Here is a 22,053-nt window from a genome sequence, read left to right on the forward strand (position 1 = left end):
TCCCAATACTGTGAAACTAAAAAATGTATTTGAAGAGAAAATGTTTACATTCTAAATTTGTATTAAATTTTGAACTAAAATTCACAGCTTGTCCTAAAGATATATTTATGTATTAATGACTTTAAAGATAAAAACTATATAGTTTGGAGAAAATATCAAATATTTTTTTAAAAAAATCTTTTCTCAATGGCTATTAAAGTTTTGTCTACTAGACCAGTGAGATGGCTCAGGTCATTCATTCAGTCTCCTTTCCTCAGAGTCAATCCAGCAGACTCAGTACTGGTGTAGGGCTGTTGTAGCTTTGCTGAACCTGATAATGGGTCAGTATCTTTAAGATGTAGCAGAGGTACAGGCAAATATGTATGACTTAGATAGGCATGCAAATCAGATTCAAAGCAATTAAGAGGGGAATAAGAAAATAACAACAGAGTGGATGAAAGCATATGTGTGAGATTTGTGTCTTGAATTTCTAGGGGGTTAAAAAGACTAGAGACAACCAAATGTGTGCTAGTGAGGTTTTGGAAGGCTTCAGGCCTGAACAATTTATCGAAGGAGTGGAAGAAGAGCAGGTGAGTTCCATTGTTCCCACAGTTATAAAGTGATCTACTAGGGTGAAAACTACTCTAACAGTGCCCCTAACAGACGGCCAAAGCTGCCTACAGATGAGAACTATCCAAGATGATTCAAGAGAACAATGTATTGTAGAATGCTGGGGCTCTAATACAAGTTGTGGCCAGGTTGCCTTGGTTCCTAGCAGTCCCTAGGGATACCGGGTCAATACCACCTATAGATGGATATGGAGCGTGGTATAATAGGATTCAGATGGGCAATATCTCCCCAGAATATGCTGTACACATTTCTCCTGAGATTAGAATGTTTGTGTGACATAACTCGATGTTAATTAAGACCCTACAACTCAAGACAGCACATTCTAGATCAGAATATGGAAAAATTAAATTAGTAATGAGCTCAGCTATGGCTCTTTTTGAGGCCAGGTGAGGCTAATGGAGCAGAAATATGGTGGCTGCAGAACTGCCCCAGAGTGTCAGATCTGGAAAGCCCAACACAGAATGGGCCTGAAATCACTGCACCTTGCCACTCTCAACTTCCCCTTTGCTCAAGGGGTGGAGAGGTGGAACAATTCAGAGAATGGTTGTAGAGCAGAGACCTAAAGGGCTTCCTATCCACACAGCTGTATCCAACAATGCCCTTTTGAGGAACAGTTGATACAAACAGCATCTTTTTGAGTTGCATTGGACCTTACTGACTGTATCTCCTTAGATACTGTATCTCTGATACAGGTGCTGAGTCCCAAGACCAACTCCCACATGCCTAGAACAGACAAAAGTGGTCCTGCAGAGATCCTACCTAGGTGCTATTAAAAGGTCTTAAAGCATCTGAAAATTCAAAAACCCAACTACAGGCACAAGGATGGGAAAATATACACATAAGGTACAGAGGCCAGGCACTCTTGGGAGTTTTATGGTTGGATAAGGCATAAATGATAGCGCTTACAATGGTGGAGAAAAGTCCAACAGCCTGTGCCTATGTAAGCAAAAACATCAGTTAAGGAGCTACTACCAGAAGCCACAAGACTACTGATATATCAATACCATGGGTAAGTTACCTCTCTATGAGGTACAATGCGATCTATTGCCACTGATACTGGTTGCGTGACATAACTGGGTGTTAAGCCCCTACAACTTAAGACAGCACGTTCTGGATCAGAATATGGAGAAATCAAGTTAGGAGTGAGTTCCCTCCTTGCTGATCAGCATTCTTAGTGCCAAAAACCATTATGAAGGCTGGGGCTGAGAATTGTTGTCTGCATCCTATTTAGAGATGGTCACAAGAGTATTTAACACCATATGCATGCCAACAAAGATGTACCCATTGGTATAAGTGCCAAGACTTTGGTGAAGTATAAACACTTGTTTTTAATAAGATTTAAGGCTTAACTCTAGAAAAGGGGAGTAAACTTTAAATTTGATACTGTAAAACCAACGTGTGTAGCTAAAGATATATGTATGTATGTATATGATACACCTTTCAAAATTCTTCCCATCAAAATTCTTTTCAACATTTATGTTTATGTCCATAAACTATTGCTGTTGTCAACCTTGCTTGGCAGGGGAAGTTTATTTTTGCTTTGAACAGCAGCTAGAGAAGAGATTCATAAGCAGTCCAAGTACTGAGAACAAGTCACTGTTGCTGTAACAAAGAGGTCCCAGTATTTACCTCTAAATGGGAGAAAATAATCATACATCTGTGTGACTCTCCCCCTACCCACCCACACACTAGGCTCAGGAAACATTATGGAAGAAGAGAGGGCTAAAAATGTGCCAGAATACGGAAGAGAAGTGTTGGACTCTGTGCTCTGCGCATCATACAGCTGTTGTCATCTTGAAATCAGAGCATGAAACCCACGCGACACTGGGACCACTGACAGTCCCTCATGGAAAGAGAGGCTCCTGAGGCGCACATGGCCATTCCACTCTCCTAAGAATATACAACACTTAACAATGGTTGGAAGAAAAGAGACTGTTCTTCATTGGTGTATTTATAAGCAATCCTAAATTAAATTTGCTAGTTCAGCAAGCTGGACTTGAATGGAATCATTTCTCTAATCTGCCCCTGCTCTATTACTAGGGTGAATTAGGTTCCCTAGAAAAAGTCATCAACAATATTGAATAACCTTAAATTTTAAATTTGTTTAAAGGGCACACTAATATAGGAGTAAATTAGCATAAAGCTAGAGCTGGTTATGGTGACTCGTGCCTGTACTCGTCACACTTGTGAGATGGAGGAAGGAAGCTATAGCAAGCTCAATGGCAGCCTGAGCTATAGAAGAGATCCTGCCACAACCAAAAAAGAAATACAGAAAGCTGGAGCTGGGGAGATGGCTCAGTGGTTAAGAGCATATACTGCTGCTGTACAGGATCTGAGTTCCATTTCCAACACCCATGTCAAGTGGCTTACAACCACCTGTAACTCCAACTATAGGCAACTTCTGGCCTTCATGGTTACCTGCACCCACATGCACCTATACAACTATGCACGCACGCACACACACACACACACACACACACACACACAGAGAGAGAGAGAGAGAGAGAGAGAGAGAGAGAGAGAGAGAGAGAGAGAGAGAGAGAGAGAGAGGAGAGACAGAGACAGACAGACATGCAGGCAGGCATAACTGAAAATAAAACTATAAAAATAAAAAAGTATAACGCTAAATAAATACATGTGAATTCTCAAATTAACATTCAGTAAATTTCTTAAAGGAACTAGTATCTCCTCCTGTGAAATATTTCTAAGGGGGGGCTGGGGAGTCAGCTCAGTTGGTAAAGCACTTGATAGAAAATAAGGATCTGAGTTCAGATCCTCAACATCAACAGCTGACCACAATGGTATGTATATACCTATAATCTTGACCCTGGAAGGGGGGGGAGCACAAACAGAAGCCTCCCTGGGTCTTGCACTACCAAGATAAAATCCCACAGATCTTTTCTATTGCCCTTTCAATTAAAGACTTAAAAAATAAAAATTCAATAAATGGAGTTGATGAGGTGGCTCTGAGCAGTTACAGGTACTTGCCACCAAGTCTAACATTTGAGTTTGATTCCTGAACACTGTAATGCAGCAAAGAACTGACTCTACAAGGTGTCCTCTGACTTCCACCTATGTGCCCAAATGCACACACAATAAATAAATGTATTTAAAAGTTTTAAAAACCACGGAAAGCATTTAATTGAGGTGGTGGCTTACAGTTTCAGAGGTTCATTATCATCATGATGGGAGGCAGTAGTTCTGCATATCGGTCTCATTTCTGTTCCTCATAAGGGAGTTTGAATATTTGTTTGCTTTCACAGAAAGCAAGAACAAATTAAACAATTTTTAAAATAGGCAGGTCATGGTGGTGGTTCACATTTATAATCCTCTTAGGAGGTGGAAGCAAGTAAATCAACAGTTCAAGGACACCCTCCATGACACCAGCCAAGGGTACAGAGATGCTGTTTCAAGCACAAAAGAGAACAGGGGCTAGAGATGGCTCAGAGGTTAAGGGTACTTGTTGCTCATTAGAGGGCCCATGTTTGAGTCTCAGTGCCCACACTGTCCTCACAATCATCTGTAACTTCAGTCCCAGGGAATCTGGGGGGAGGATGGAGGGGGGGGTGGTTTTTTGAGACAGAGCTTCTCTGTAGCTTTGGAACTAGCTCTACGTAGACCAGGCTGGCCTCGAACTCACAGAAATCCACCTGCCTCTGCCTCCTAAGTGATGGGATTAAAGGCATGCGCCGCCACCACCACTTGGCTCAATTTCTTTTAACTTTGACTGAATTTATATTCCCCTGGCACTAACTTATGTCAAGGCACTATGCCCAGAACTAATGTTCAAAGTAATTTTAGATAACTAAACCAATGCCTGTCAGTTGTGGGCATAACAAATTTTTAAAAAGCAGAAGAGATTATGAAAAAAAGATAAAGCCAACCAAGAAATTCAAAAGGCCATAACTTGAGAAGAAATGGACTTGAGGGTCTACCCAAATACTTGTCATATGACAAATACAAACTCAAATGATCTTGAAAAATTCTGTCAAAACAAAGGAATTTCAGAAAGTACTATATAATATTTTTTTAATTAAGCTACTAGGAATTGCACGACTGTTTTCTAACGAAGGAGGAATACTCCACAACGGCATGTCAAAGGGAAGAGGGCGAGCAGAGACCTTCAATCCTGCACCAGTTTCTAGATCGCAAGCCCCAGCATTAAGTGTTCCAACTTCAATACAAAGGAAACATACCAACGTGTCAAGTAAACTGTTTAGAAACAAAATTTTCAGAAATACCTTTCTCTTCCACAGTTCAAAGCAGTTAGGGTTAGGAACTGCTTATTAGAAAAAAAATCACCACTAAATCCTTAGACTTTTAAGTACAGAAAACAAACACTAATGTTTCAGATAACTAAGTGTAATTTATAAACACTCTTAAACTCAAATTTACCTTCACATAGACGTTTAGGTACCCCAACTCTCTTAAGATCCTTCCAGACAAGGTGTAACATCCACTTTGGAATATAATGAAAAAAAGCCTCATTACCATTTAAAGACCCACGAAGTAGTTTACTCTCCTAAGTCATTAACTCCCCGTTACTCAAACCATTCAAGAACCCGTTACTCTATAATCTTTTTAGAAAGTCTCACTCATAAGAATAATTTTTTATGACATTTACGAGGTGTACCTTCAACTTCAAAATCAGAATTGGCGTCGGCAGCCAGACGCCCAGACCAGGAAGGTGATGGGGAAAGGCAGAAGCAGGTGCACCCCGCGGCTCTAGTAACCAGAGAACACAGAAGGCGGGGTCTGGAAAGCGGTTATGGGGCGGGGATGGTGGGGGCACCCAGAAAGCCCGCTTCTTCTAGCGCCAAAACACGAGCTGTTACCTAGTTCACACAACACTTAGCTAATAACAGCCATGGAGGGGGAACTGCTTTGTTTCGATTTTTTTTGGGGGGGTGGGGGGGACGACAAGGCGAGCTGCGCAGGAGCGGGCAGCAGATGAAAAAAGTTCGTTCAGGCATGCGCCCAATACCTAATACCTAGACCCGAACTGCAGTTTCTGCAGAGCAAGCAACGCTATCTGAATCCCTCCGGGCCTCTCGGTGCCCCCGATTCTAGATTCGAAGCCACCGGATCTGCAGGAAGGGAAGGAGAAGGGGCGGTGGGAGGGGCGCGGAGAAGGGTTATTAAATTAACCTTCTTTGCGCGAGAAGCCACTAGCTGGAGGCAGGAACGCCTACCCGGGCCTTTCGGCTCCAAGAACACAAGCGACAGCGGAAAGTGCGTGGATCCGGGTCGCAAACGCTCTCCACCCAGGATTCGGGCCGCGGGGGGTAGTGGGGGACTCATACGATGGAATCTGGCGGGTGGGGTGGGGTGGGGTGGGAGGGAAGGAGGGCGGCCACTAGGCCTCAGGCCGCCAAGGCCTGCTTCTCTAAGAACGCTTCACCCCAACTGCAGCTCGGCTTCCCCTCCACCCTGGAGCTCCCGGGCACCGCGCGACGGGGTCCCCGGGTCAGGCCGAGGCGACAAGACTGTGCAGGCGCCAGCGCGTCCCCAAGGCGCTCACCAGACATGGTGTCAAGTCAGGGGCTGAGAGGAGCCGATGTCAGCCGAGGGGGGCGACGACCGCGCAGCCAGGGGACCCCGGAGCCGAAACGGGCAGGCGTGGCCCCAGAGGCCCGGCCCGACGCCTCCCAGCTCTCGGGCCCGCGGTTGCCAAGGGCCGCAGACGCGCAGGCATTACCTGTAAACGAAGGCGCCCCTCCTGCCGAAGGCGGAGTGGCAGTCGGCCCCCACAGGAGCCGCCGCCGAGCAGCGGTTCTTCCTCGAAGACCGCGGCCGGGAGGCCCACAAGTTCCCTGACTACCCAGAGCCCAATGGCCGCCTTCTCTACATTAGCTACTAGGCGCCAACCGCCGCAGCCACCGCCATCTTAGGACCTCATTGTGGTGGGAGAAGAGGGGCGGGGGAACTGCAGAGGGGGGGCAACGCTCGGCGAGACGTGCGCCGTCTCCTCGGCAACGGCCGCGCGGGGGCGAGAACTACCCCGGGCTGGAGCCGCAGTGCGAACCCGGGCCGCGCAGGACTGGGGTCACGTGACGCCCAGGAGCCTGTGGTGTCATTTGGGGCCTCTAGTCAGGAACGGCTTGAACCCGAAAGAACGACCTGAAACTACATATCCCAGAATGCCAACTCATCCGGATAGCCGAAGGTGACAGAACTACAAATCCCAGCATCCTGTGCGCTTTCTAGGCTCGAGGCCCGTGCCCGGCTATGTGGAGTGCTTTAGTTCATGGAGGAGCTGGGAGACTTCTGTCTGTTTTTTCTGTGGAGGCTTCGGCTCCAGATGGAGACTGAAGGACTAGGAAAGTCCTGGGCCTCTCTTTTAGCCCGTTCCTACCCACAGTACTGCCTCGGAGGACACTGTCGGGCCTTTGCAATCTAACCACTAAATTTTAACAAGGAAATTAAACCCACAGGTATTAAAGTTTGCTGCGCTCTTGTCATATCTGATTAGTCGGTGGAAGAATCATAATATTTGCAAAGATCATCGCCTCTTGGAACTCTGTCCCGCTTCCTTGTTGATAGAAACAGATAATTTTTAAAGCAGAGTTTAATCTCGCGGCGTTTTCTGTGAACCCGTAGTCTTCAAATTCCTTTTTAATTTATATTCTTAACAGTTGTATTAAGATTAGTAAATGAACGGACAATGGTTTCAAAACAACACAAAAATTCAATAAGCTTGCAAGGCTTTCACTATGCCAGGCTCCAAAGTTAGAATACCTGTCAATTTTAGTTCCGTACAAAGACGTGAACAGTTTGTAATTATGGGATGAGGTTTTTAAATTTAAGATATGTAAGTAGGAAAAAATAGGCTTCTGGGTTTCCACAATAAATTGTTTCCCTCAATTACCAACAAATTGCTTGCAAAACAAAAAATAGTACAGCACGGTTCATAACAATAAAACTATTCCAGCCCACTACAATGTACTACAATTTACTTCTGCGTCCAGGTTCACTGTCAGTGAAATAATCCTTGTGTATTCACTTTATTTCCTTTTTGAGGCAATGTCTTGTGTATCCCAGGCTGGCGTCAACTCTCTGACTGCAGATCCTTCTGCCTCTGGAATGCGGGGTGTGCATTGCTGGAAATCAAACCCAAGGTTTCAAGCATGCTGGGCAAACTTTCTATCAGCTGTCCAGTGTGGTAGTGGATATTGAACTCAAGGCTTTTCAACATGCTTAGCAAGCACTCGACAACTGGCCTGTATCTTTAGACCTCTTTTTGCTTCTCATTTGGATCTGAGTCTCACAAAGTTGTCTACACTGGACTTGAACTTGGACACAGTAGGCTTGAGGACCTAGGGGAAGGAGTGGAGATGTGTGTGAATGTGAGCAAAATAAATTTCATGACACTTGCAAAAAAAAATAATACAAATACAGTATATTTTAAAAACCTTTCCTCAAACTAAAATACCAGCATCATCAGTTTTTGTAGGGAAAGAGGAAAAGAAGGTGAGAAGTTGTAAAATTATTCGGACTTCCAAAAATTTGACTTGTATACATAAAGTCATACCTTAATTTGGAAATGAATCGGGTTGGTATTAGTAATATCTGATTATGCCAAATAAATGATATAGGCAGAAAGTGCTTTAGTAATTGGAGGGGGAGTAAGTTTATATTATCTCAAAAATAAGAGTGTCTCTAGGATTTCTATGTAGGATGAAATAAGATGAAGCCATCCGTAAAAGTGTGGGTGGGGAACCAAGGACCGGTGCGGGGAGGACTTGAAAAGTGAATTTCCATTTTCTGAATTTAGGAGAAAAACTGAACATGTTTGTTGAAACATTGAGGAGTATAAATGGCTGCTATGGAAGGAAATGGATTATGCTATTAATTCACAGTACGTTCAGAAAAGCAATGGCCAACACAGAAACCAGACTGGCAGAAGTACAGATTCATGTCAGGTGAGCCATGGGGGAGGCTGGAGACTGGGTCCAAAGTGTAGAAAGCCTTCCCTACTGATCTGAAGAAGTTGGACTTCGTTCTACAGGCCATGTGAAACTATTTGAGACTTTGGAAGAGGTTCCGTTTGGTTGCTTTGCAGTTCTGGAGAGAGAACCAAGGGCTTTGCATGTCTCCTTTGCCAGCTCTTGTTTTTCTTTCTTTTCTCCTTCTTCTCCTTATTTCTTCTTTTGGCAGGCTGCCCTGAACTTACGATTGTCCTGTTCCCACACTTTGAGTGTGGGGGATGACAGGCATTGTCTCTCAGATTGAACATGAAATCGTTGAGACTTTAACTTGGGGGCCACGTTTAGTACAAATTAGGAAGAGAAGAAAAGGGAGCAGAGACAAGAGAAAGTGGCCTCTGGTTTGGTATTAGGGAGTACTGAGGTTTCCATTGGCAAACTTAGTTGTCATGATTGGGAAAATACTACTTGTTTTTGTTTCTTAATATGTAGTGGGACACTGGTCCAGTGATACTTACAATATAACATGTTGTGTTTCTATTGTTTATATTTTAAAATACATTTTACTTGCTTACTAACAACAGATTATATCTGTAACTGAAACTTTGCTCTTTGTACTTCTCTACATAGTCTCAATTCCTTGCGTATTTCATTTGTTTTAGTGTTCCTCAATTTATTTTTATTTTGTTATTTAAAGAAAAAACAAAACACAATATTCTGCAATAGCTAGTTTAACCTGCAGGTGGTGATAGTACATAAAAGAAAAATCTTCAGTGTCCATAAGCCCATTATAACTGATTTTCATTGTTTTTATTATGTAATTGTTTTTGGTATAATGCAAAGAATGTGTAAGATATATGTGCAAAGCTAAAATAATAAAATCCTGCAAAGATTCATTAAGTAACCTAAAATGATCAATTTACCATGTGTAAGAACTCCCCATTCTTTCCTACAAAATCCCTCCTCTTTACAAACATAAACCCTGTCCTGAACTGGTTTTATCATTATTTCACTTTGCACATATAATTATGTATATTCATGAATAAATATTGCTTCATTTTTTAATTTTTAAATTTGATAGAAATGGTATCACACTGAATATATTCTTATTCGACTGACTTTGTCCATTCAACATTACCTCGCTGAAATGTATCGGTGCTGCTCTGTGTAAATACAAAGCCTAAGTAGAATATGAAAGTGATTTTGAAATACACTTGAAAACGACAACTCATTTTAAACTAGCTTAGTGGATAACTTGAGGAAAGAAGATATTGGTCATGCCACGCAAAATTCTGATGACCTCTGGCCTAGTTCCTGTGCTTCTGTTCAGTTTATAGACTGTTACTTCTCTGACTCAATCTAGTTCCTTAATTATGGCACTATTGACATGTTGGACTTAATGATTCTTGAGGTTGACTTTTGATTTTGTGTGTGTGTGTGTGTTTATTTGTTTGGAATGTGTGTATGCATGCAGGTCAGAGGGCAACTTTGGGGAGCTCTGTCCTTCCACCACGTGGTTTCTAAGGGTGGCACTTAGGTTGTCATGCTTAAAGACGGGGCTTTTACAAGACTGAGCGATCTAGCTGGCTGATGGGTTGTGGGGTTTGTGTGTGTGTGTGTGTGTGTGTGTGTGTGTGGTGTTGTGTTGTTTTAGGGATGGACGTGACTATTGTGTATACTGCAGAATATTTAGCAGCACTACTTGGCCTCCACTCACAAGGTGCATAGAACAACTACCTTCCCAGTGATGGAAACCAAAAGATTGCTGACTTTAATTGCCACGTATCTCCTAGAGCAGCAAAAGGGGGAAGAAAATCACACCTTGCTGAAAAACACAGGTCTAGTCTAATTATTTTATTTTCTTATGTATTTCTTATGGTTAAAAAAAACTTTGTTTACATATATCATTAAATCAATTATATGAATATATCGGCTAATTAGATCTGACCCACATGTATAGTTAATGTTTCAAGACTTCTGATGCCCTTCTCTGTTTCCCTTCTATCAGGTTACTCTGGCATCTCTCGTTACTGCCCGGTTTCGATTCTTCATCACCAAACTCACAAATATCTAAGTGCTCTTCTCAAAATGGAATATTAATGTTTATAGCAGTTTGGGTTACTGACTTATTCGTACCCAATTTGTGTCCATTTTTCTCAAAAAACCACTCCTTTGAGAAATATAATTCTTGTGATTTTAATTCCAGCCATGTTAGCATTTTGTCCACCTTTCCCTAGCTTTATTTCGGCAGAGTTGCAACTACCATACATTTCTTATATTTTCCTTGTACGTCTCTTGGGAGTGAGGAGTTATATGCCTTCACTCATCCTGTTTATCCATTGCAACCCTGGTCAGGTCTGCACTATGTGGAATGCGTACTTCTTAGGATCAGATTAAAGGGCCCGAGCGACAGTAAACACAAGACTACACTGAAGATAAATTATTTCCTAGTCTCTAACCATCCCTACAGCACGAAAATATGTTAACAAATAAATGTAGAACCGGGCGGTGGTGGCGCACACCTTTAATCCCAGCACTTGGGAGGCAGAGGCAGGAGGATCTCTGTGAGTTCGAGGAGAACCTGGTCTACAAGAGTGAGTTCCAAGACAGGCTCCAAAATGACAGAGGAACCCTGCCTCAAAAATAAATAATAAATAAATAAATAAACAAACAAATAAATAAATAAAAATAAAATGTAGATTTTTTAAAAATGAAATTTAATTAAAAATAAAATTTTAAATAAAATTAATTTAATTAAATCAGATGATGATGAAAATTGTTAAGGGTAAGAAAGTGACTCCTCTGTTGTCACTGTTAAAACCCTGTTGTTAAAAGCAAAACTACATAAAATAAGGACTCAAGTTTGCCATAGTTGTAAGAGAGTAGTTTGATTTTAAAAATATTAAATCTAGTCTACAACAGTATCTTTTTCTAAATAAGTAAGATTTTTAGGTTTGTCATATGCTTTCAAATAAGTGCCTACTTTTGGATGGAAGTACAACAAGGTTTGTTACAGAATATTTGTTTACGCTGTGAAGATGTGACTTTGCCAAGACGCTTTCTGATTGGCTTAATAAAGAGATGAAAGGCCAATAGCTAAGCAGGAAGAGGTTAGGTGGGAGGTCCAGAGACAGCGAGGACTCTGAGAAGAAGAAAGGCAGAGCCATTAGTCAGATACAGAGAGGAGACAGGAGGTACAAGATGGAAGAGAGGTAACGCCACGTGGCAGAACATAGATTTAAAAAATATGGGTTAATTTAAGTTATAAGAGCTAGTTGAGACAAGCCTAAGCTAAAGGTCAAACTACCATAATTAATAATAAGTCTCCAGGTCATTATTTGCAGACTGGCCATCCCAACTAGAAAGTACTGCTTACTACAATGGTTGACTCTACCCTGAGCCATTATTTAGGAATAGCTGTGAATCCTATTGTTTTTCTGTTCCACCTTTGAAAGTCTCATACAGTGCATCTCTCTTGCCATGATGAAGACTTCAAACTTGGAGAAATGACAACACACACATACATTCAGATTAACCAGATAAATACTTGAATGTGCTTTCTTTGCCAGAAGAGAACAAAATATTTCTAGGGTTAACAGCCAAGAATGTTGTGTAATAGAATGAACTACCCAAGATGCTACACTTGGTCTAAGGAAGCAACAAGCAGAACTCTAACCATAAGGGAGCCAGAATGGTGTAAGGCAGCAGCCGACAAGCTTCCTAGAAAGGCCAGGCATTAAATATTTCTGGCATTGTGAGCCATACCATACATGCTCTGGCTGGTGATGTTGTTCAGTCGGTTGAGTGCTTGCCTAGCCTGATAAAACCTGAAGTTTGATCTCTAGCACTACAAAAGCTATGTAGCATGTGCTCAGAAACCAAAAACCGTTAGAGGCAGAGAGAGTTTCTAGATCATCCAAAGCTACATTGTGTAGTTTGAGGCCAGCCTAACTTACAAGAGACCCTGTCTCAAAAAAATAAAAATCTCAGTGTTCAAAGGCAATAACTACCCTCTGCAGTAAACACTTCTCATCTGACAAAATCTTCTGGGGAGGACGGTTGGGTTCTAGGGAGTATGATTGGTAGACAGTGTATGGGGGGGGGTGGTAGGGAGGTTCAGGGGAGAGAGACTGCTATTGGGAAATTATGGAAGATTAGGAAGGTGTGGAAGAAACCAGTTTCCTTGTTATGATTCACGTTAAACCTCGGCTGCCATTGACTCTGTCTCTACTCTCTTTATGCTACTTTGCCTCCAGCACAGTCCAAAAAGCTGCTCTTGAGAGCTGATACCACACCTTTTGGGCTATTAGCCTCAAAACTTGTGAGGGTCATCTGCGTTCCTGTGTTACGTGTCCTGAAGTTTTTGTTATAGAATGTAAAAGCACAGAAGATGTTTGGTTTTTATTTTTTAAGCCTAAAGAAAAATAAGGTTTTGTTTTTATACATGATTACTGATGAAATTTGAACAGCTATTTTTATTTGTATTATTTGTATTTTATGTGCCTCGAATGTATACATTACAGCAATAATAAAAGAGGACTTAATATGGTTGATTCAGTATCGAGGACAATCGAACCAAGCAATCTTCAATTTAGCCAGATACATTCTTCTTTCTGTTTTCCTCAAAATTTCTCAATGCATCAAAGGAGACACATATCGAGGAGACATTCTTGCATACAGCGAATCCCCCACCAGTCAAGATCATCAAAAGATCAGGGCATAACTCTGATATCTAGGTTTACACTCCCATACAGGTCACCAGACTAATTGGATAGACTTTTCCTCTTGGAGATTTGAAGTTTATGTGGACAACTACAGAGGCTAGATTTCCACTGGAATTCAAACATTTTTAATGAGCAGCACATTATAGCTAAAGTCCAAGAACTCTTTTTTTGGAGCCATCCTTAAGTGCTACATTTTTGCTTGTCTGTGTCAGTCTTTAAGTGGATCTGTTATTTGTCTAGTATCCCTCCAATGAATCTAATCTATTTTTGCTTCAGACGTCAAGATGATGCCTGTTAGCTTATAACAAGAACAAAATGTCTCTGGAACTAGACCTCAATATTTCAGAATCTTTCATTGCTGATGGCAGGCACAAATTATATTCTAGAATTTGAATTATGAATGTTATGGAATTTCCCTTTAATGCCTCTACAGAGGACATAGAAAAGAAAAACAAACAAATAACAACAACAAAAAACAGCTCAAAACACTTCCATTTTAGAGGAATCTCTCACTTCGTGTACACTCTTGGTCCTTCACACGTGCAGCAGGTAGCCCTTTCTGTGCCTCTGCCTTTCTCTGCCTCTGTCTCTCTTTCTCTCTTACACACACATACATATATACACATATGTAGACATATTTTAAAAGCAGTGGTTTTCAGCTGAGGGCCGTTTGTCCTCAGGGGCCCACTTTGCAGCATCTGGGTTCATTTTGGTTGTCACAACAGGGGAGAAGGGGCAGAGATGTTAACAGCAGCCAGGGGGTGGGAGCAAGGAACACTATTAAACATCCTACCACACACGAGACAATCACCACAGAAGGACCGATGGCACAGAATGGTTTAAACCCAAATTATCAATAATACCAAGGTTAAGAATCCTTAATGGACATTTAAATGTAGACACAAAGCAGGTTCAGACCAGTTTTGGTTTGTTTACGTTTTGTATTTCTGGCACATTTCCTGACATATGGCAATTGTGAAAGTATTTGATAAACCTTTATATTATCATTTTTTAATTTTATAAGACATATTTTAAAATGTGGTTTTACTTACCAAGTGCTCTTGTTTTCTTTTTCTCTCCACAGAATTTTTTTTTCACAGTAAAGCTGAATTTTTTTTCATGTTCTAAGTGTAAGAAAATAAAATCTGTTATTGATTACAATTCAAACCTTATTTGGTAGAAAAATATGGCATATGATCTTATGAGGAAAAAAATGGTGCTGTTCAGAAGCATAAAATATACATAACTCTGAGTTTGAGGCCAGCCTTGTCTACAAGAGCTAGTTCCAGGACAGGTTCTAGAAACTACAGGGAAACCCTGTCTCAAAAAACCAAAACATATACATATATATATATATAAAATCTCCAAAGTCCTTTGTACAGAGAAAGAAGACCAGATATTTTCCTCGGTTGAAGCTTGTTTTAGCTTTTGTAAGAAAAAATGGAATAAGAAAAGACTTCTAAATTTTTTCTGGGTTTATAACTCATTTACTGTTGGTTATATAACCAGAGGTAAAACAAAAGATTCAAATAAATGAGAAACTGGAGTACCAAGATATCATTTCATTGTAACTTAACTGGGACCCTTGGAGAGGACACAAGCTTTAGGGAATCCAAGGTTCAACACTTGTAGGAAATCTGACAAATGTTTATTATGTTTCTACATTCTCCTTTACAAGCTTACAGAGAGCATCACACAGATTTTTCTCTTCTCCTTTTTTCTTTTCTTTTTCCTCTTTTTTTTTCTTTTTTGAGACCAGGCCTCTGACAGTCCTGAATCTTAAAGATTGCCCAGCAAACATCAGGACTCCCCCCTGTTCCTGCCCTTCCAGTGCTAGGATGACAACAGCAGGTCACCACGCCCGGATTTTTTGTTTGTTTGTTTTGTTTTTCGAGACAGGGTTTCTCTGTAGCTTTGGAGCCTGTCCTGGAACTAGCTCTTGTAGACCAGGCTGGCCTCGAACTCACAGAGATCGCCCACCTCTGCCTCCCAAGTGCTGTGGATTTTTTTTTTTAAATGTGCTGCTATGTCTGTTTTGTATTGTTTGTTTAATAGCTGGGATCTGGGGAGCATGCTCTGGTGCTTCCTTCTTGTCAGACAAGCACTTTGGGGACTAAACCATCTCTCCTGTCCTGGTCTCATTCTTTACCATGCGTGCTTTCATTTACTTTTTCTGATCATATCTTATTCCTTCCAATGTTCCCTAAGCCTTAAATGAAAATGCTTTCTGGATCAAATTCTCTCAGTTGTAAAATGAGGCAAAGGCATGAAGAGGGTAGAAACTACAGCTGAGTGAGGAAGGAGTCTTATCTGTCTACGTATCTATATATGTATGATGTATGTATGTATGTATCTGTCTGCTGTCTGTCTGTCTAATCTATCCTGATCTACCTGCCTCTCCCTAGAATTTGTTCTATAGACCAGGCTTCCCCCAAACTCAGAGATCTGTCTGATTCTGCCTCTCAAGTATTGGGATTAAAGGCTTGCACCACTGTGCTCATACTCATGTATGTTGGAGGAGGCTGCTTGTTGGTTCCCAGCTGCCCAGCCCCGAAATAATCACACAGAAATTGTATTAATTAAAACACTGCTTGGCCCATTAGCGCTAGCTTCTTATTGGCTAACTGTTACATATTAATTTAACCAATTTCTATTGATCTGTGTATCGCCACGAGGCTGTGGCTTACCAGGAAATGTTCTGGCGTCTATCTCTGGCAGGGCTACACGGCTTCCCAACATTCTGTTTAGTTTTCCCCACCTAGCTCTGTTCCCCTATAGCTCTGCTATAGGCCCAAAGCAGTTCCCTTATTAACCAGTGCTATTCACAGCATACAGAGGGGCTCCCACACTACGTGTACCGTTTGTGTAAGCAGTTCCCTTATTAACCAGTGCTATTCACAGCATACAGAGGGGCTCCCACACTACGTGTACCATTTGTGTTTGCTTTGCTATTGTCACTTTATGCCTTTTGTTTTACTGTTTTCATTTTTGAGGGGTTTGGAGAGGGACCACAGATAAAAGTGTATAGTCAATTTCTCATATTTATTAGGAGGGTCTGATGACAGTTTAATATTAGCTAGGGGAAGAACATGTCTTTTGTAAGGAGGAAGCTTTTCTGTTTTTTGGTGAGTGACTTTTTATAAAAGATATATCTTTTCTTTTTAGATTTATTTGTTTTATATATATATTTATATATACATACATATATACAAGCCTACACACACACACACACACCCAAAGTGCTCTATCTGCATGGACACCTTTATGCCAGAAGAGGGCATCAGATCCCACTATAGATGGTTGTGAACCACCATGTAGTTGGGGGGGGGGGGATTGAATTCAGGACCTCTGGAAAAACAACCAGTGCTCTTAACCACTGGGCCATCTCTTCAGTCCAGTGAATGATCTTTTAAAGAGCTTTTTTTTACATAAAAATAAGGCCCAGATTATATTCTGAAATGGAAATCTTGTGGAAATAAAAATCAAAATTCCTCTGCATATTACTAGCTTATTATTATTATGTTACTAGTTTTTATTCCTTTTTTTGAGACAGGGTTTCTCTGTAGCTTTGGATCCTGTCCTGGAACTCGCTCTGTAGACCAGGCTAGCCTAAGACTCAGAGAGATCCACCTGCCTCTGCCTCCTGAGTGTTGGGATTAAAGAGTGTACCACCACCACCACCTGACTCTAGTTTTTATTCTTATATTTGATGGGGAGATAAAAGTTTTACCCCTTTTTTATGTGGCAAGAGAGGAGGTAAAGATAAAACATGTTTAGAAACATCTCACTCAGGGGAGATTTGATCCCTTGTAACCTCAGCACTTGGGAAGAAAAGCAGGAGGATCAGGGTTGGGCGTGGGGATCCAAGGTCAGCTCAGGCTACAAGAGCCCTTTTCTCAAAAGAGGACAAAACATCCATCTGCTGCACCAGCAACACATTCAAGGGATCAGGGCAACCCCTGAGCTCCCAGAGTGCCCTTGAGCAGAGCAAGTCGACTAGGCTTTCAGGCAACACTGTAGGGATTTCGCTTGAGGATTGCAACAACTCTCTCACTGCCTGCAGAGAGCTCCAGGGAGCAGTGAGAAGGTTCATCCACAGGACTCTGCATCCAAACGAGGCTTTGACTTTGATCACTTACACATTAAAATTTGTCTTTGCTCTTTGGTTATCCACGAAGTTCTGTTTTATATATTATATATATCGTAGGGTGAGTATGGTGGCTGGCCTTATGTGAACAATGTGAAAGTGGAGGCCAAATGGACCCTTTCCTCCCCAGCTTGCTTTTGGTCACGGAGTTTCATCACAGCAAGAGCAACTGTAACTAAGATAGAGAGGTAGGTTTTGTTGTTACTGTTGTTTTGTAAGTAGTAACAATTAAGCAATAAATAAATGAGAGACCAAAGTGGATCTTATGTTTGATTTGGTTCAGTCATTTAGTTTTATAGAGGAGAAAACTGATGCTCAAAGAGACAGCATGACTTGCTGGAATGGGCAATGGTGGATCCTCCAAAGCAATGCAGATGCCAGTCTTCAGCAAAATCAAACAATGATCTCTTAACTGTACAGCTCATATATCATCATAGTTGGGATGAAAGCAGCCTACATGTCCATCAACAAATGAGCTAATAAACATCATACACAAACACACACACACACACACACACACACACTCAAACTTTATTCAGTCGTAAAGAAGGATAAAATTATGTGAGTTACAGGAAAATGGAGAGAACTGGAGACCGTCATGTTGAGTAAAACAATTCAGGCTCAAAATATCAACTATCCATACTCATATATGAAATCTATACTTAAAAATATACTTAAAAGTATAAACAAAAATGAAACAGAGAAGAGAGAATGAGTAGATTCATTGTCTATCAAAAGTAGTACAGAAATCCAACTTTTGTTCTTTTGTTGTTGGTTGTCCTTGAACTCACAAGTGCTGGGATTAAAGGCATGCACCACCACTGCCCAGATCAGAAATCCAACTTTTGATAATGGGTTTGAATTAAGGCCTCTTATTGGATCCCACAATCCGCATCTTCTGCTTTTTCCTCATGCCAGTGATGTTATTTGTTGTGTCTACCAAGCTCTGTGGTCTAAAGCCTCTGCGCACACCCAGACTGTGTGAAATAAAAAGGCAACTGATATTTGTTATAACTACCAATTAATAAAGACCAGATACTTTTCAAGAGGTTAACAACAACAACAACAACTATATCCACCAGACATAAGGTATAAAGTGGACGACACGGTCTGTGTTGGGAAGGACTCAAAAGGAAGGGGTTACGAGAGAGCAATGGGGGGAGGAGAAGGAAAATGTAACTAGCTTTAGTACACACACACACACACACACACACACACACGATATGAAAGTAGAAGAAGAATTCTTCGGGAGGAAGAATGGTGCTAGCAGGAAGGGGAAGAGTAAGTGAAGGCAATGGGTATCAAATATGAGCAAAATACAACGAAAACATCACAGTGGAACCCTCTATTCACTATGCTAACCAAAACAAGTCAGTAGAATTTTAAAAAGAGAACAGTATACTGTGGAAATAAACTCACAGATAGAAGATCAGTTACCTGGGTCTACTTGGTGATAGGGCTGAGAGCTGACCTGTCTCTGCTGTAGTTTGAGTTGGCAGGAAACAGATAGACTGAAATTAAAGCCTTCACATTGGGATTTGCTCAGATATCACACACCAGGCAGGCCTCCAATCCAGCAGAGGCAAGGTCAAGCGGGTTCAGATGCCAGCCGCCCTGTGTCTGACATATAAAGTGAAGAGCTCTCTGGATGAACTTTTCTTTTCTTCTTTAAAAAGAGAGTGAAAGAATTACAAAGCCACAGAGAAACCCTGTCTCGAAAAAAAAAAAATTCATTTGCCACTGCTTAGTTGACTCATCCCAGAGGTACAGAATCGTGATCTTGAAAGGCCTGTACCTTCTGCTCAATGAAAATGTCCTTGGACCAGAGAAAAACAGAGAATAGGACTATTTCTTAAAAAGAAGGCCCGCAAGATAATCCTATGTCCTCTGCTTTCCAAGTCTCCCTGTTTGGTTTTTAATTCATAGCCATATCCCACAAGGAACAGATTTTCTAGGTAAAATACATCAAGAAGTTAGACGGCATTTCTCTTTTTTTCTTTATTAATAAATTAGCGTTCCTATTTCACATAGTTCTTGAGAAAGAAAGTATTGAGTCAGTTGGTCTAGAGACTCTCTAAGTGAGCCACACAAATCTAGCTTCTCTGAGCTGTGAACCCTAATGACCTCACAGTCTAGTTCACTGGAGCTTGTTTTAAAACCTGTGCCCTGGGAGCCAGCATAGTGGCACACACTTTAATCCCAGCCCTTGAGAGGCAGAGATGGGTGGATCTCTGTGAGTTCCAGGCCAGCCTGGTCTAAATAGTGAGTTCCAGGCCAGTCAGAGTTACATAGCGAGACCTGTGTCTCAAAAACCAACAAAGGGCTAGAGAGATGGCTCAGTGGTTAAGAGCACTGACTGCTCTTTCAGAGGACCTGAGTTCAATTCCCAGCAACCACGACCATCTATAATGAGATCTGGTTCTTCTGGCCTGAAGGCATACATGTAGGAAGAACACTATATATAATAAATAAATCTTTTCTTTTTTTTTTTTTTTTTTTGGTTTTTCGAGACAGGGTTTCTCTGTGGCTTTGGAGCCTGTCCTGGAGCTAGCTCTTGTAGACCAGGCTGGTCTCGAACTCACAGAGATTCGCCTGCCTCTGCCTCCCGAGTGCTGGGATTAAAGGCATGCGCCACCATTGCCCGGCTAAATAAATCTTTTCTTAAAAAAACCAACAAACAATAACAATGACAAAAACATGCATTGCCAGGGCTGGAGCTGCTCATTGGATGAGAGAGCCCTGGCTGCTCTTCCAGAAGACCCAGGTTTGATTCCCAGCACCTATGGTAGCTCACAACCTTCTGTAAGTCACATCTCAAGGGATCCAAAACCTTCTTCTGGCCTCTATGGGCAGTAGTCACACATGGTACACAAATATATATTCAGAAACGACACCCACACATAACATAAATAGAATCACAAAAGAAAACAAAGACTTACTGGGCATTAGGACTGAAGAAACAGCTCTGTTGGTAGAGTGTTTGTTTGCCTGGCATGCATTAGTGTGGTATTGATGCCTGGAATCCCAACATCCTGGGAAGTGGAGTGAGTTCCAGGCCAGCCTGAGCTGCATGAGATCCTATCAATAAACAAATACTCATGCCTTTAAGTATGCATCCCGACCTTTCTGTTTCTGGTCTATTGCCTCAACACTGGACCAATCTGCTCTTCTTATTTAATTTTTTGTTACATTTCTTTCAGATCTCAGGTTGAGTCTCATTTCCAAGGTTTTATACAACCATGTAATTTTGACTTTTTTTTGGAGAGGTGTGGAGTAGATCCAAAGTCTTGTGCCATAGTAGATAAGTGTTTTGTAACGTTAATAACTGAACAATAACATCAATTTCCTCCCTTCCTCCCTAGTCTCCTCTTTCCACTCTCCATGATTCCTTCCTTCCAAATACAGTAGCCTAGGCCAGCCTTGAACCTGCAATCTTCCCGCCTCAGCCTCCTAAGTAAGGACTGATTGCACAGGCTTGTGGCACCACAGCCAGTGATTTGATAATTCTTATGACCGTTCTTCCACTCTGTTCTGCCCACTCCTCTCACCTCAAATTGTCCAGCAAAACCCCTAGAAATTGCAGTTTGGAGCCTGCTTTCACAGGACATTGACCCTAAATATTGTTCTTACTATCTGATTAGCTTTTTCTGCATTTCTCTTGTAACAATGATCTGAACCAAGTCCTTGATTGACATCATAACCTATCTTTCATAATGAGGTTCATGAATTCAGAGCCAGATTGCCTTTGAGTCCTGGCTCCACCTCTTGCTAGCTGCGTCATTTCAACTTCTGTACCTTATCCCCTCACCTGTGAAATGGAGACAGAGGGTAGACCAGTAGGATATTGAGGCTGAGTTAATGGCTAGGAGTATATAGCTCACAGGTAAAACAGGTTCTGGTTCTGAGAATGTGCTAGGCCATAGGTTTAATCTCCAGCCATCACCAAAAGGCAAAGAAAGAGAAAACCAATCTTTGGCAAGGAGAAAATGTGGCAAATGTGGTAGCTCTTGCTATTGTTACTCTTGTCCCCTTCTGTAGACCTCCTGTGACTTTAGAGTTTACCAAACTTTTTTGTGAATGGAGAGAAAGCAATAAAGACACAAGGAAGAAAAATAAGTTCGGAATATCACACTTCAGCACAGTGGTTATTACCACATTAGCTTTAAAGTTTCTTATTTTCCTTTTAATGCCAACAGCTTGAATTTTCTAACATTTTAAATGCTACAATTGCACTTCTGTATGTGTAGATCACTTCAGTCTAAATGTCATTTTTCCTTTTTCTTAAATTTTATTTATTTTTTAATTGAACTATACATTTTCTCCACTCCTCTTCCTTCCTCCCCTCTCACCTTCCACCTCTCCCCTGCTCCCACGCTTCCAATTTACTCAGGAGATCTTGTCTTTTTCCTTCTTTTTAAAAAAAATCGTCAGAACTAACTTTTCTATAATAACTTCCAAATTTTCTAAGTAAATCATAAGAAAATTTAACGGGAAGGTCAAAAACAGGTAACACTTTTGCTCAGTAAATAACAAAGGACAAAAGAAAAACGACGTACATTTTACTGGAATCTGAGTTAGGAAATGGGGCAACAGAACAAACAGCAAACAGCAAATAGCTACTTGAGTTACATCAGAATGAACAGAGTCA

General features: G+C 41.3%; 1 protein-coding gene and 1 long non-coding RNA gene across 20 annotated transcripts in view; one reads left to right on the forward strand and one right to left on the reverse strand.

Annotated features, from left to right (window-relative positions):
• Window positions 1-6,655, reverse strand: part of Pcm1 (pericentriolar material 1) — an 89,415-nt gene extending 82,760 nt beyond the window's left edge. For 6 of the 19 annotated variants that reach the window (XM_038325131.2, XM_038325121.2, XM_038325117.2 and 3 more), the window contains exon 1: window positions 6,308-6,652. The gene's annotated coding sequence lies outside the window, so the exon portion shown is untranslated. Of the gene's footprint in view, window positions 1-6,130; window positions 6,224-6,307 lie in introns of those variants that run through there. The other 13 variants (XM_038325123.2, XM_038325128.2, XM_038325127.2 and 10 more) reach the window with 6 other exon arrangements.
• Window positions 6,586-17,596, forward strand: LOC119811311. Its single transcript, XR_005284971.1, has 3 exons — window positions 6,586-7,043; window positions 8,384-8,531; window positions 17,466-17,596. It is a non-coding gene; the product is annotated as an uncharacterized LOC119811311 (long non-coding RNA).
• The last annotated feature ends 4,457 nt before the right edge of the window (window positions 17,597-22,053 follow it).

Source organism: Arvicola amphibius, chromosome 4 (assembly GCF_903992535.2).
Source record: "Arvicola amphibius chromosome 4, mArvAmp1.2, whole genome shotgun sequence".
NCBI classification, from domain to species: Eukaryota; Metazoa; Chordata; class Mammalia; order Rodentia; family Cricetidae; genus Arvicola; species Arvicola amphibius.